The 15399-nt window shown below is 42.6% G+C and overlaps 1 protein-coding gene across 38 annotated transcripts in view; it reads left to right on the top strand.

Moving 5' to 3' along the window:
• Nucleotides 1-15399, top strand: part of NRXN3 (neurexin 3) — a 1514302-nt gene that overhangs the window by 293373 nt on the left and 1205530 nt on the right. The gene's annotated exons all lie outside the window — the stretch shown is intronic.

Raw genomic sequence — 15399 nt, 5'->3', positions numbered from 1 at the left:
CATGGGGTTGATGACAGATTGGAAAAAGAAGACCCAGGGTAGCTTCCCCCCACTCCATTATGTGTTTCTCATCTAGAGGTAGGGAGCTCATAGCTGAAAGAACCTTTTAGAAACTCAGCCCTTTCTATGTTCCAATAATTTTAGCTAAGTGACTTGATCTCACAACAAGTTAGCTGCGCCTCTCTTTTCCTTCCTCTCTCAAGCTCTGTGCAGAGATGTGACCATTGTGATACCACGGACATAGAAGAGGTCAAAGTGAACAAAACACCTTACAAAACCCAAGCTACCTGTAAATAATTTTTTGAGGACCAAGCAGTGTGTTACAGTGGGTGAGAAGGGGTGTGACTGTCGCGGTGCTTCACGAGTGAGGAAAGTACAACTCCTCTAAGGCAGTGGTTTTCAAGCTTGGCTGCTCATGAGGATCATCTGGGGAGCTTTCAAAATGACTGATGTTCAGCTCCTCCCTCTGCCCCAGAGATACAGTGGGTCTGAAATGTGGTCTGGGCACTGGATTTTCTAAACCTCCCTGGAAGAGTTTGAACCACTACTAAGTGGTGATGTAAATGTGGACAGCTTGTCAGAGCACAGACAGCTGGATCCCACCTGCAGAGTTTCTGATTCATTAGCTCTGGGAGGGGACCCAAGCATTTGTAAGTTCTAAAGTGTCCTCAGGTGGTCCTGATGCTGCTGGGCTGGGGACCACCCTTTGAGAAATACTGATGTAAACTGTGGACGTCAAGCTGGTCCACGTTATACTAAGCATTTCCTAAAGTTAGGCCCTTGAACATAGTTTTTAAAATGCATATTCTGAGTACCTCCCTTGACCCGCTGAGTTAGAGTGCCTGAGAATATGCAATTTTTAAATGAAATCTCCAGGTTTTAATTTGGACTCTATCACTTGTAAACTACTGTTTAATAGTTTTGTTTCCTTTGTATCTTGCTCCAAATATTTTTACATAAGTTGAACGTATGACCATATGAGGGATTTTGTGATTATTTTATGCTATTTTTATGAGGAAAAAAACTATTTTTTTGAAAGTTTGGATTGTATTAGATACTCTGAAGAATTGAAAGGTGTAACCTGGGGGTGGGGTGGGGAAGGCTTTCAGTATAATAACAGAACCATCTGCTCACATAGAGGCAGCAATCCTAGTTGTATGTGAGACGTTTTGGAGGAAGCTTTTAAAATCGTGCTTTGAAAATTCAACATAATTAGGTAATCACAGTCAACACAGGTAGCGTACAGGTTTGAGGAGCGTCTTTCACATTTTAGAGGATATTAGAATTACCATGGGTACTTGTTCAGAGTTCAATTCCCAAGTTGCAGCTCCAGAGTCTTAATCCTGTGTTGTATCTAGGATTGTCTAACAAAAATAAGTGATTCTGATATAGTAGGTTTTGGAAACTCATTTTAAGAAATAGAGATTAGGGACTATGAAGGAGAAAAATTCTTTTCATAGTTACCTGAGTTGCTAGTAAAGAATTTGTTGTATGTTGACTTGTCTTTTTTTTTCTTTTAGTTTGTGTGTCAAGTGTCCTAAGAGCTAGGTATAAGTGTGCCAATTCAGGATCTATCTTTTAAGTGTATAATGTTATTCCCCTCATCTGTCTCTTTTTCTCTCATTTAGATATTGTGTGGCTTTGCTTTTTCATTTCTGTCCTATACCATCCCACCTTTTATGGAGGAGATGGGGGAGACACATGGTTCAAATGATGATCAGGTCAAGTTTACATTTAGCTGAATTTTCTTCTCCTTCATCTCTCTGTCCAGGCCAACTTATTTCTTTTCCTCTTTTGTTCTTATTGTTGTCTGTACTTTTGCTCACCACCCCCCCGCCCTGGCCCCCTTCTACCATGTTCCATCTTTACTTTGGGCTGTCTTTCCTTTGTGCTCTCTTTTTGTGGCCATTTCAGTGGGCAAGAGGGGAAAAGAGGTCCCTGGAAACATTGTCAGTGTATGGTTTTCTCCCCACAGGTGGGAGGTAGTGGCAGAAGTTTCTAAGCTAGAAGAAGAAAAACCTACACAAGTCTTCCATGATATCTTGGTTTGTGAACCAAGTAATAGAACCAAGTGAAATGATTTTTCACCAAAACTCAGAGTTCATAGGTGAGATGGAGACAGGCCTGGGAAAATATACAACAATCAACATTTTGTGAGTGAGTAATAATCTCTGTGGGAGGAGAGCCTGGGAGAAATGAACCTTCATTGATTTACAATATGGGTGGCCAGTCTCATCAAGTTAACTCTCAACTGTTTTAGACCATAGTGAATGTGACAGAATTATCTCTATGCTTTTATGTTTTAGACTTTATTATCCCCACCTCCTAAAACATTAGCTTTCACTAAAGAATCATCTCCCAGCCAGAAGGAAGGAAAGACCTGGTAGAGGAGCAACTTTTATTGATTCTGGTAATGGTTGAGGTGTGGCAGCAAGCTCTTTTGTGGTTGGCTCCTCGGTTGTCATGGAAATCCACAGCAGTAGTAGAGCCCAGAGAAAGTCTGAGGGTTCTGTCTTCATAGCAAAAAGAATACTGAGGACTTTTCTATAGAGAAAAATGGTAGGAATGTTCAGTTTGTGAGGCTGCCACCAACAGAAAGGAGATGTCTTCCCAGGGCCTTCCCAGACATCTGACAGTTTGCTCACCCTGCTCCTTAATCAGTACTCTTACTTTTATGTCATAGCATCCTTTTAGGAAATATTTGTTTCTTAAGTTTTCCTTTACTTTTTAAGGTATCTCCCCTACCTTTGCCCCATCCACCCCCCAGAGCCTGAATCACTTGAGTAAGATATGTTATCTATGTAAAGGATTCAACCAAACAGAGAAACCACATATTGTAAAATCCCAATGAAAAATTTAGAGTTTTGACCAAAGAGCTCATTCCATCTCCCACAAATGCAAAACTTTGGATGTATTTATACCAGTGGACTATTTCTTTTCTCAAACTCCAAAGTACAAATAGCTGGTATACTCTTGTTAATTGGTACTGCTTACACTTCATAGATCAGGAAACCCAGGTGATTGACAGGTTTTGTATATGCTGTGTCCCAGTGTTATTTGTATACTTGCTTACTGTTCCTCTGATCTGTCTGATTGAGGCAGGGAGTAAACCTTGATAATTCTTGGCTCTTCTGTATACCTAGGGCTATGACTATCTCATAACAGAGGCTTGATAAATATTGTCCAACTAGATCATAGGGTTTGTTTGAGTACATAATAGGAGACAATGAAATAGCTGGGGCCAGACCTTCCCCTCTCTCTCAAGCTTCTGGAATTGCAATTAGGACATAGCAGTGTTGGGCATACTGTATGAGCCCTCAGTAAATACCTGCCAATGAATTGATTGAATGACTGAGTCCAGACTCTGTTATGTTCTTTAATACTTTAATATATATGCTTCAACAAGGACGTTAGACCTTACTGATTTGATTGGTTGTATTTTTAGACTTGTTCTATGTTGACAAAAGGAATAGACAGTATGACTACAACCATAGTGACCATCTGGATTTGTTCCTGTAAATAACCTTGAGATAATTTGAACAAAGTTTCTTAACTATTTAAATAGACAAATGGAGTGACAGGCTTCATAATTAACATTGACCCTTCACTCCTTTTAATGTCATTTCTCATGTTTTGCATTGGTTACTAATCAAACTAGACTGTTATTCTGATTTAGATGTCACTTTACTCTTCATTTTGTAGGTCATTTGGGGTCTTTGTTCCTTTTTGCTCTGTTCTATTTCCCATCTCCTTGCCACCCCCCGCCCAGCCTATTAGACCCCTCCTCACTTCCCCGTAAGTTTATTTATGTTTCTAATTTCTTAATGTGGTAACTCTTATTTTCCAATGTCTGTTGTAAAGGGCCTTTCCAGTGATCCTAGGAAGAGTGCGCTCAATAAAAGACACAGTGAACTAGGAATCATAAAAACAACCATGTCCAGACTTCCAGTTAAGCAAAAGAAACGGAATGGATCTAGAACCCGTTCTCTGTGACTCTGTCTGAATCGTTAACAGGAAAGTTCCATTTCCAGTCAACCTGCTGCTTGTCGGGAATGAATTAGTAACTACTAATGAATTAGTTAGATTTCTCTAATTTTATGTTTCTAGTACTTGGTTCCATGTCATAGCTGAGGTTTTCTTACTGCCTTCAGCATGGACTAAGCAGCTGTGGGAAGGACGAGCTAGAGATTTCTGCCAACTGCAAGTCACTGGTGATTCCGAGAGAGAATTCAACAAATCAACTCGTAGTAATAATCTTTGCTATTTAGACTGTGTTCTTTGTTTTCTAAACCCCTGGGTTTTGCTTATATCTTTAAAAAAAATTCAAGGTATTTTAATTTATACAAAGTGGGATTCTGATCCTTGCTATACGGATGAGAGACAACCAAAGTTTTGTTCTGCCCCCTTTCCAATGGCATGGAAAAGTAAGAAAATTCAGGCAGAATTAGAACTCAGAGTATTCCATGTTCTCTGGTCTTGAGAAATTCCTGGTGACAGAGAAGTTTGTGGAACTCACTGGCTAAACTTTAGGTAGACAGAACTCCAGAGGTTTTAAAAGAGACCCCAGAGTTCAACTTACCCAACAACTTCATTTTGTATATGGGGAAATCAAGGCCCAGAGAAGTATGGCTTGCCAGGGATATGAACTAAATTATGGCAGTTTTAGCTCATGACTTGTGTTTGCTAGACTGCCAGGTGGATTTTCCAGTGCAAGCCTCCTTTAAGGAAAGGCCACATCATTCTTTAATATGAACCAAAGTGTGTTCTCCACCCCTCCCTTCCCCAAAAAAGCAACCATGAAAATACATTTCTGTGTTGATTCACTAGGCAGAATTATTAATATGAGTAGAACACCAGGAATGCAGAGTGTTAATATAGTTGCTGAATCATATACTAGCACCACAGAGTTTAATAATAGATAATAATAAATAATACAGTTGGGGAATTATGTAATTCAGTTATGGAGTAAATGACGGGAAGCACACACGCACGCATTCACAGAAGAGTGTTTCTGATGGGAACATGTAGGTGTTTCAGTTTTCCTCGCCTCTTCAGCGCTTTGGCTTACCCATCTGAGAGGTAGGCAGGACATTCAGAGATGTGCCCAGTTGGGACTTTTAGGTTTATGCGGTAAAGTCGCAGGTGTCAGCGGCTGAGCCAGAAAGTACGCGTTGTGCTCCCTGAACATTTATCAGTTAATCCTCTTAAGCCTTTGCTGTTTTCCTCCATGTCATGACTGGATATCTTCCTTTAGCAAGGGGAGATGTGTCCCAGGCTTGTCATTGTTTCCCATCACAGCTCTTTGTAAATCACTGCATGGAAGAGGGTGGCATGGGAACACTGAGCCTGAAGGTGGGAAGAGGCTGGAGTGGGGGTGGGGGTTGGAGGTGCTGAGAGGAGGTGACAGTGTAGCCACAGTTCCGGTCCAGCGAGCTCTCCAACGGGCCGGCGTGTACTGCACTTTCCTCAGCTGCACGAGAGAAAGCCAGCTGTCGATCACTATTAAACCTGTGTTCTTTCCCTAGAAGAATGGGACATTTACCCCCTCACTCTTTTAATCAGATAAAAAGCAGGGGGTGGGGAATTAATTAATGTCAGTAAATGAAGTATGAGGTGCTCATCCGGATATGATAATGACTGTGAATTAGTCCAGAAGAAATGGAATGGTGTAGAAAATGAATCGTACCAGCACACTGCTTTGGGATGGACTCAGCTACCTCCATCACGCGTCAATGCTTCCCTTACCGCATCCTTTGTCCTGCCAACCCTCCCACACTGCCATCTCTGGCTACAATATTGTAGCCTGAGGTTCCCAAATGGAGCCCTGGCTCGAGGAGAGATGGGGCCAGCTGATGACGACATCCTTTTAGCATGTAAATAAAAGAACTCCACGTCTACTTGTAGATTAGTGAAACCACACCAGAAAGAAGGGGTTGCTGTGTGTTCCTTGGTTAAGGAAACTGCAAAATGATTCAAGAAGGCAGTACGCCAGCTAGAGGGAAAGAAAAGGCAATAGTTCCTCCAAATAAGTCGCTGCTTCTCCCCCAAAGCCAAGGTTTACCTTTGGACTCTCAGTAATTAATCTCCACCCCTTTCTGTGTTTCCATATGAGCCTCAGGTTATTTTTCTTTTGAAATATTATCGAATAAGTGCAACAAACACACATTGATCGGGCACTTCCTGTGTACAAGGCACTGTGGAGTAGATGTAGATAAATAAGTCATACTCCATATTCGAGGAGTTTTCTTCTTATGGGCTTGGCATATAGTAAACACTTAACAAATTGCTGCTATTGTCCGTATCATTTCATTGAATTTAATTCATATTGAATTTTTCTTTGGGGACAGGAAATTTCAAAGGTTCAAAGAGCCCTTGAACACTCTCTTTCCTTTACTTTTTTGTTTCTTTTTTCCTTTTCTTTCTCTTCTCTGCTGTAAAATTCTTGGCATGTTGGCAAAATGAAGAAATACAGAAACAGTTACAATAATATTTACATGTTAACAGTTAAGAAATTATTTGCTGTAAACACAAAAACCCAGCGATATGTAGTCACAAAATATAAATCACTGACTTTAGAGAGGATATTAATTCACAGTACATATAGGCAGGTGACCCAGTAGTGGAACTCCTGTCTAGAATTGTTGGTTGCCATCTTACGTCTTTTTGGACCCTCATTAGGGGTGGCTGTATATGCAGACTTATTTGGAAGTCATACTAAGGAACTGAATTTTATCATGGTTGGCTTTTTCTTAAATATATTCCAGAACAACAAACAAGGAGGGCTAGATGAAACCACATTGGGAATAATTATTAAAACTGGGCAATAAGCTTGTGCTGATTCTTACTGCTTTTGTGAATGTTTGAATGTTGCCATAATACAATACATTTTCACTAAATGTATTTTAGGCTAAAATGTTTGAGTGACAGGTCCTTTAGGAGTGCAAGCCTGGGCGAATGTCTTCTTTGCGCCCCCTTCCCCCCACCCCCGTCCCTGTTCCTTCAAGGCAAGGTGGATGGTGGAGAGTGAATGCTGTGCATTCCAGGAATGGCTCAACATACTTGTCAAGGGCATTATGTTAACATAAGATGCGTCCTGTTTCTGCAGGAGGTCTGTGAGGCCAGCTCGTAGCCTGAACAGGTGTACACACTGCCCCATTCCGTCCCTGCCTTTGCCTTTTCTTTGACCTATTGATGTAGGAGGCAAGTCTAGAGCTACTTCTACCTGGGGACAGTGGCTCTCCCAGAGTACAGCAGAGTCCCTTTATCTGCGTAGCTCTGTTAAGCTTCGTGATGGCCGCCCTCTGCCAACCTGGCATGGTGGAAGGGATGCTGCTGAGGGTCTCAGCTTGTCTGCTAAGAGAATGAGTTTAAGGAAAAAAGGAAAACAAGACCACAGACAAGATCCCCATTTTTTTTTTTTCCTTCGTAGCTTATTAGCGATAATGGCACAAATTATGTGTATCTGTGTCTGTCAGCTTTTGTGGGCTTGTCTGTGAAAGGGCGGTGTCAGGAACGGTAATCATCTGTATTAATGATTTATCTGGGCACAAGTAGGCTCATAAAAGTAGGTGAGACTTTGATAAGAGTCAAGAGAAGCGTTATGCATAGGTCATTCAGATTGTTTCATTTACTGACCACCCAACAGAAGGACGTCTGTATGCAGACCTCAGGGTTACGTAGTGAAGGGTCTTCCAGAGGAATTTACAATCTGGCTGGGACACACGAGAATCTGTAGGCTGACTAGTTTCTGCAGGTGCCCAATAGTACACTCAAGTCGCTAGGTCCCTGTCGGTTGAGATTTGGTAATCTTCCTTTCCCAGTCACTTCCATGGTCTGCTGACCTTCTGAATGTATCCCATATTGCGGGGCTTCAGGCTTATACTGTAAACTTAATTTTCTTATTAAAACTGAAAAAATTTTGTTTGGTTTCTCAAATGAATTTCCCCCCCCAGGAGGAATCTGGTTTATATATTTAGAACAGTTCCAATTCCACTCTGAAGAATTCCTTTTGATACACAAGTGTCCTTGTGTCATGCCTTCTCGTGGGCAGGCCAGCACAGGCTTCCTGGGTATTCAGAACACCAACTGCCTTGGTGTTCTTGGGATTATATCTTCATCTCTGGGACCTGCTAGTAGAGGAACCACAATGCCAAGGGGGTACTTATCTTGGTAGATTTTTTTTTTTTTTTGGTCTTTTTTGGCTTATAAAAGATTTATCCTTAAATTTAAAGAATAATGATAGACACAGGGTCATTTTTGTCCAAATTCACAAATAGAATAGAATACAGGCAAATACCAGTACTTACGTCTACAAATACACTATTTATACTTCACAGGGTATACACATCTGCTAGGACTGCCATAATGAAATACCACAGACTGGCTCAAACAACAGAAATTCATTTTCTCACAGTTCTGGAGGCTGGAAGGCCAAGATCCAAATGTCAGCAGGTTTGGTTTCTCCTGAGGCTGCTGTGCTTGGTGTGAAGACGACCTCCTTCTCGCTGTGTCCTCACTGGCCTTTCCTCCGTGTCCATTCCGAATATCTCTTTCTGTGTCCAGATTTCCTCTTCTAATAAAGACACCAGTCATACTGAACTGGAGCCCACCCTAATGGCCTCATTTTAACCTTATCACCTCTTTAAAGGCCCTATCTCTAAACATTTTGAGGGACTGGAGGCTGAGAGATTTAACGTATGAATTTTGGAGGAACGTGATTCACAGGGTGACCCAGAGTGAGACATCTCTTTAAAGAGAAAAGAGCAATTGATTCCCTCTGCTCTACATTCTAGAGATGCCTTCAGAGGCTTGCATTTGGGTGTGCTCGTAACATCTTCATTCATAGGAAATTAGTTTAGGGAACTGACTTTACAATAACAATTAAAAAGGAGTGAGCAGATAGAATTATGGCTCTGTAAACTTTTATCTTGTTTTGGTGTCGAAGCACACACCATTAGCATCACCGACAAATTGTGGAGGGGCAGGGGGAATTGGGAGCAGGAGGAGAGAGTCAAAAGTTGAGGGAAATCTGTCATGTCAGTTTGAGGAAGGGAGGAAAAATAGGCAAGAAAGAAAGAAAAAAGAGCAAAACAGTGAGAGAAAGAGAGAGAGAAGAAGAGGGGGAAAGAGAAGGGAGGAGGCAGGGAGGGAAGAAAGAGTGACCAAGGGAGAGACAAAAAAGGGGGAGAAATGAGCCTAGCCAGCATTTTTCCATGAGTTGAAAAAGAGAGTTCATGTGTTTCCTTCTCATAGGAGACCCAGCTCCTTCCAAGATGGTGAAGAGAGTAGTTCAGTCATATTCAAACAGGAGCAGAAAGTAAGTGGTGGCCGTAGAGAGGGAGGGCTTAGATGTTGAGGCTTGGAGTGGGTGGCCGAGGACCATCCAACATTAGTGAGCGCAAATGTGTGCACAGGCCGGAAATGTCTCTGCAAGGACCCTGGTGGCATGGGAAACCATGAATGAGAAAATACCTGACTTGCTTTCCCAGGTGTATGAACCTGAAGCTCTTAGCTGCTGCCAGGCCATCCGTCTCCCCTGTGCCCCTAAGAGATATTCCCGACACTAAACCCAGACTGCCCTCCTTGCCAAAATGCTTGCCGTTGGCCTTTTACCCCTCCCCAGATTCTGAGATGGGGACAGACTGGTCAAGGGGAGTGTGCCCTGCGGCTGTGCAATTTCGGAAAACGATGGAGAAGTGTGTCGTGCACAGCTAGGGACACCACACACGATGTTTTCACTCATCTCTGGGCATAACCAGTTTCTGGAAGGCCTTTGCCCTTCTGACTTTATGATTTCTAAGCCTCTTCCTGAACCTTTGAGTCAAGTCTCAAGCTAAACGGCAGCCGAGGCCTCATCTCTTCTCGGAAAGAAATTTCTTTTCCCGTTCCCACAGTAAACAAATTATGTTGACAGACAAATGCAGGATTAGGTGAGGAGATTTGTGAGACAATGGGATTTTGGAAGCTCAAGCAAGCAGACATCAGGGCCAGGCTGAGAGGGGAGGAGTCAGGTAGGGTGGGAAGCTACACGGATAAATCCGCAGGAGGTGAGATGGAGGGAGAAGCAGTTTCTAAGATGCCACACAAGGACACTTCCTGGAGCTGCCTGGGATTTCTAAACTTTTGGGTGAGGCTGTTTGGCTTCAGATAAGACATCTGGCTTAAGGGAGCCTCCATTTCACCTGGGCAGTGGGCATACTACTAACCTTCTTACTTCGCAGGTTGGCTTTGAAAACAAAACCATGTGGGGAAAATATTCTGAAAGCACCAAAGAGCCGTGAACACATTATTCTTTTTATGTTGCTCTACTGATCCATGGGTCTTTCCTGCAGCGGCTCTGCTGTGTGCTTGCTTCTGTGCCCCCATGTCCTGCCCTGTTGAATATCTGTAGTTGTGGGGAACTTACCAGCTTACCACTACCTCTAAGGCAGGTCTTTCTTTTTTCACGTTTATTCATAAGGTTTAGGGGAAAAAATTGTGTGAGCCCAAATCTGGCTAATAATAATAATAATTATTATTAATAATAATAACAACCAGCTAACACTCATGTGTGCTCACTCTGCACCATTCCTCTTAGCAACTCTGTAAGGTGGGTACTGTTATTATTCCAACTTGACATATAAGAAAACTGAGGCACAAAGAAGTTAGGTGACGTCTTGTAGGTCACGTGGCTATAATTTTACCCACCGGTCCTTGTTTTTCTGTCCACGGCCAATGAGTCGTATTGGAAGACCATTATTTGGCCCTGTCTGAGCCCTCCCTTTGACAGACTCCCCTTCACTCTCCCTCGCTCCATCCTGCACGTGCCTCCTCCTTAAAGTGTTTTTCTCGAAGAGGGCGCTGTTCTCCAGGAGTGTTTTGACCTACACAGAGGAGAGTTGCATGGCTGGGTCTCCTTGCGTCTGCGGCTGCTGCTGCTCTGCTAGCAGCTTTGGGGAGGAAGCCTTGTAAGGAAGACAGAATGTTTGCAAGCCAGGCACCCCTGGAAAGTGGTCGGATGGCATGTGCTGGTCCACTGCTCCCAGCTGCCAGATGAGGGGGATTGGGATCAGCTGTGACCTAATTATGAGTCTCATAAACCTGCATTGTGTCCTTCATTTTCCAGCTCATTGACCACCCAGAGGGGGAGGGAAAATGAATGAGCTTCTGGTCAAGTCCTTCCTGCCGCTACCATGTGTCCAAGGTCACAGGCCCACGACGTCCAGAGGGAGTTAAGGGGGTGGGCTCTTTGTGGTCCTCTCTGAAAGAAGCTGGTGGGGAATGAGGCAGAAGAGAAGGAAGATTAGTAGACATTTAAGCCTCACAAAAGTCCTTGGATTGGAATGTCTTCTCATGTTGTAGAGACAGGAATTTCTGAATTGACGTCTGTGATTGTCAAGATAGCAAATTAATAAGGCCTATGCTCATACAATTACATGTATGTGGGTATACATATATGAATGTCATGTGGGGAGTCATGTGGGAGACCCTGCTCGCTGCGCCATTTGTCGTGCCGTGCGGCCTGCGGGGTCTCTGGTCCTGGTCCCCATACAAGAACGCAGGACATGGTGAGGCCAAAAGGAACACCCACGGAGCCATAGGTAGGGGAGTCATACCACTATAGTCTCACTGGTGGCTGGGTTGGAGACCAGGAAGCAGGAACCACACTGTTCGCAACCCTCACTACACCGCTTGCAGGCTCAGCCACCATCTTCTTGCTAGCCCCCATTTTGCTGCTAGCACAGCCATGGCAGTTATATTAGTGGCCAATGGCTCGCTGGTTACAGCTGATGGCCGACTAGCCACAGCTGATGGCCATCCAATCACAGTTGATGGCCATTTACTACCCGAGTGACCACCTTTCCACGTGAGGCCGAGAGCCTGGAAACTGCACTCCTGGCTTTGTTCCCACAATGAAACTATCAATATCTGGCATGTATCATGTATTTGATGATTTTTTTGTGAACAAAGACTGAGTTGAAATTGTGCTAAGAATGCAGTTTTTATACTGCCAGAGAGCCCCAACTTCTAAGCTCAAATTGCTACATCACATGGGCGTGTGCTATTCAAACTTTCTCCTGTCAAAAGATAGCATCCATAAATCACTAAGTGGTATCTATGGAATTCTCAGTTGCAAATGTGTCTGAGAAAGTTTCCTTCTTCCTCACCTTAGGGAAAAAAAAAAAAGTGACTAATTTCTCTTTGAAATCCTATGAGAGCCCTAGCACTAGTAAGATGTTGCAGAAAGAATATGGTGTTTGGGACCACACAGGGGCTGGATTCAAATTATGCCTCTGCCACTTACTATTTGGGCGTTGTTGACCCTGGGCAAGTTACTTATCTCTCCAAGCCTCTATTTCCTCATCAGTCAAAATTGGGAATAAACACTAATAATGCTTCAAGGTTGTTTTATATTTAGGATGAAATGAAATGTTTTATATTTAGGATGAGACATGTACATTATAGATCTATGTAGGGACCGAGTCCCAGAGAGCAGTTTCCAGGCTCTCGGCCTCACGTGGAAAGGTGCTGGCTCGGTTATTAGATGGCTGTCAGCTGTAATCAGATGGCCATCCGCTGTGGCTGGGTGGCCATCAGCTGTTACCGATTAGCCATTAGCCACTAATATAACTGCCATGGCTGCGTTGGGAGGTGGATTGGCAGGCAGAGAGGCGGACGGTGGATTGCGATCCTGTGGCTCCTGCTTCCTGTGTCTCCAACCCAGCCGCCAGCGAGAGTATAGTGATATGACTCCCCTTTCGATGGCTCTGTTGTTCCTTTTTGGCCTCACCATACTCCGTGTCCACCCGCCGAGAGCGGGACCAGAGACCCTGCATGACAGTCTATCACAGAATAAAAGCTTAAGGAAAGAGAAACTCCTACCACCTTCCATTTACCCAAGGTGTAGAGTATGAGATGGGTGTAACTGCACAGTGGTAAGATCTCTTAGTGCCGTGGTCCCACGATTTCTGGATTTGTAATACTGGGAACAAAGTTAGGACTGTTAAGACTTTTGTTAAGCGTTTAAAAAATAACTTTCTTGTATTAACATCACTTCAAAAAACATGTTAACGTCCCTAAAGGTAAGAACTCAGCCTACCTCAAAGGGGTGTATGAAAATGAAATAAGATTATGCATATAAATAAACTTCTTAATACAGTTCTTAGCATTTGATAAATTCTTAAAAAGTGCTAGGTGTTCTGTTTAGGTATATTAGTTTTAATATTGGTGTCGTATAACTATTGGAAATCAAGCCCAAATTCTCTAACATGACGTGTAAAGAGGCTTTTATACAGATGTACCACTTCTACCACCCCCAATATGCAGCTACTTACACACATTCCCCCACTCCAGCCAGGGAGTCCCAGACATAAATGGCCACAGGGGCCTTTGGGTTATGTTATTGAATAGTGTGAAAGGTGAATAAGAAAACTATGGCATGGTGTGTATCTTCCGTCCTGCACTGTTGGTGTAGACATGGATTCAAGTTCTCAATAATAATAAAAGAGCCAACATTTATAATGGTGAAAAATATGTTGTTATATAGCCAAGAGTACGTTTGTGTGGAGGCATAACTTTGCCAGGAGTAAAAACTAGCTTGGAAAACCTGTTTGGACTCGCCCATCTTGTTACATTTCGACCCTCTCGTTCTGTGTTTATGTATATCTGTGGCCAGTTCTGGTTCTACACAGAAACTTTTTAGAGGGAAGCACCCTCTCAGCTGATGCCTCCAGAACCAAAGGATACTTAGAAAGTGACAGAGAAGTGGCTTCAAGGAGTTGACCTTCCTATATTTACCACCGTTCTCCTGGGGATGCTGTGCGTTTTGTGTCCCAGTTCCACCTTTCAGCCACTCCAAGCTTTTGCAGAGTGTTTTCCAGCCAACCTGATTAGTAATTAGGAGAAATTTCAAATGTATCTCATCTCTGGATTACCTTCTTTGGAGGAAAACAGTGGCTCTTCCTCCTGCTGATATGGAGGAGTTAGACTTATGCAGAGGATAACATCTTGGAAGGGGAGACATTTGACACTTAGAGGTGAAAAGACTGTGTTGTAGTAAAATGGATTTAAATAATTATTTCAAAACCCCCCCAACCCCAGTACATTCCAAATCATGACAAATACAAACAAAAAACAAAACAAAACATCTCAAATCAAACCAGGTTAAGATAAAAACAAAACCTGCTTACAATCCAGATTTGTTACCCCAGAATTTAAGAATTCTGCAGAACTGTCCCTTTCTAAATGTAAGATGCCTGCTTGGAAGTAGAAAGATAGTGCTTTGTTTTTCTTTTGCTGGTTCTCCTAGAAGATGGATCTCAGTGTTTCTGTCCCTTAGTCTAGGCTATTTTTAAGAGCCTGCTGCCAGGAGTGTCTCTTAGCACAAATGTGAAAGCATAGTTTCCATCCATAGCAGAGAGCATTTCCATTAAGCTATATTTTTTGAGGTATCTTTCACATCAATGGTTGCTGTTGCTACATGAAAGATATTATGCTTACGTTGCCAAGTAGTAATTCAATATAGGTTTTTGGGAGGTGGTTTTCAACCATTCTCTTTAATTAAGCTGGAAACAGGGTTAGAAGAAATGTTTAACTTCTAATCACTTAGAATCCATAGCCAACCTGTCTGGCTGCTTGGGTAAAGGGAGTGAGACCACACTGAGCTGGAAGAAGCTTTCCAGAGATTTTATTTTTGTTTTATTTCCCTTCTTTAAACTTAATGATAAAGAAATAAGCAAAAACAAACAAACAAACAACATTGTCAGAATTGGGGTTTCAGAGATGGATGGTTTAGCTGTAACCTTAGGAAAGGGTTGGAGTGGGGATAGAAGGCAGCAGGTTATGTGGCTATGTCCACTGAAAGATTATTTGCTTCCCACAAGCTAACTCCTTGACTATGTCAGTATACTTCTCTTCTCTGTCGAGAGGCATCCTAGTAAAATACATGGTTCCTGCCCTGAGAGGTAGATAGAAATATCTCTAGGCTACCATATGTATTTATTATGAAGTACATGAATAAATCACTATCCAAATAGAACAAATGCATCGCTATTAAAAATTAACATGGACTTTTTGTTGTCTGTTGTCCCCATCCTTTTCCCTTTAATGAAGTAACAGTCTGGAATACTACTAATAGCTTGAGGTACCTTGAGGATGAGGTGTATTTTACCAATGCTTTAACTTCATCAGACTGGCCTCTTTATAGAGGGCCCGGCTCTTTCAAGTACGTCACTCAGAAATAAAGCAAGATGGATTGGTCTGTAGAATATGGAAGCATTTGCCTCAAAGGCTTCTCTTCAGAACCTCAGGTACCCTTTCTGAGGAGCCTGGCATTCCCTTAAAAATTATTTTTTTCTTGCTTTTTTCCTGTTGCCTCTTCTTTATTTTGTCAAACGTGTGTGTGTATGTGTTTTGAGGGGA

The sequence above is a fragment of the Rhinolophus sinicus genome, linkage group LG03 (genome assembly GCF_036562045.2).
Source record: "Rhinolophus sinicus isolate RSC01 linkage group LG03, ASM3656204v1, whole genome shotgun sequence".
NCBI classification, from domain to species: domain Eukaryota; kingdom Metazoa; phylum Chordata; class Mammalia; order Chiroptera; family Rhinolophidae; genus Rhinolophus; species Rhinolophus sinicus.
The sequence above is the reverse complement of the archived record's forward strand: the minus strand, read 5'-3'. Positions and strand labels throughout refer to the sequence as shown.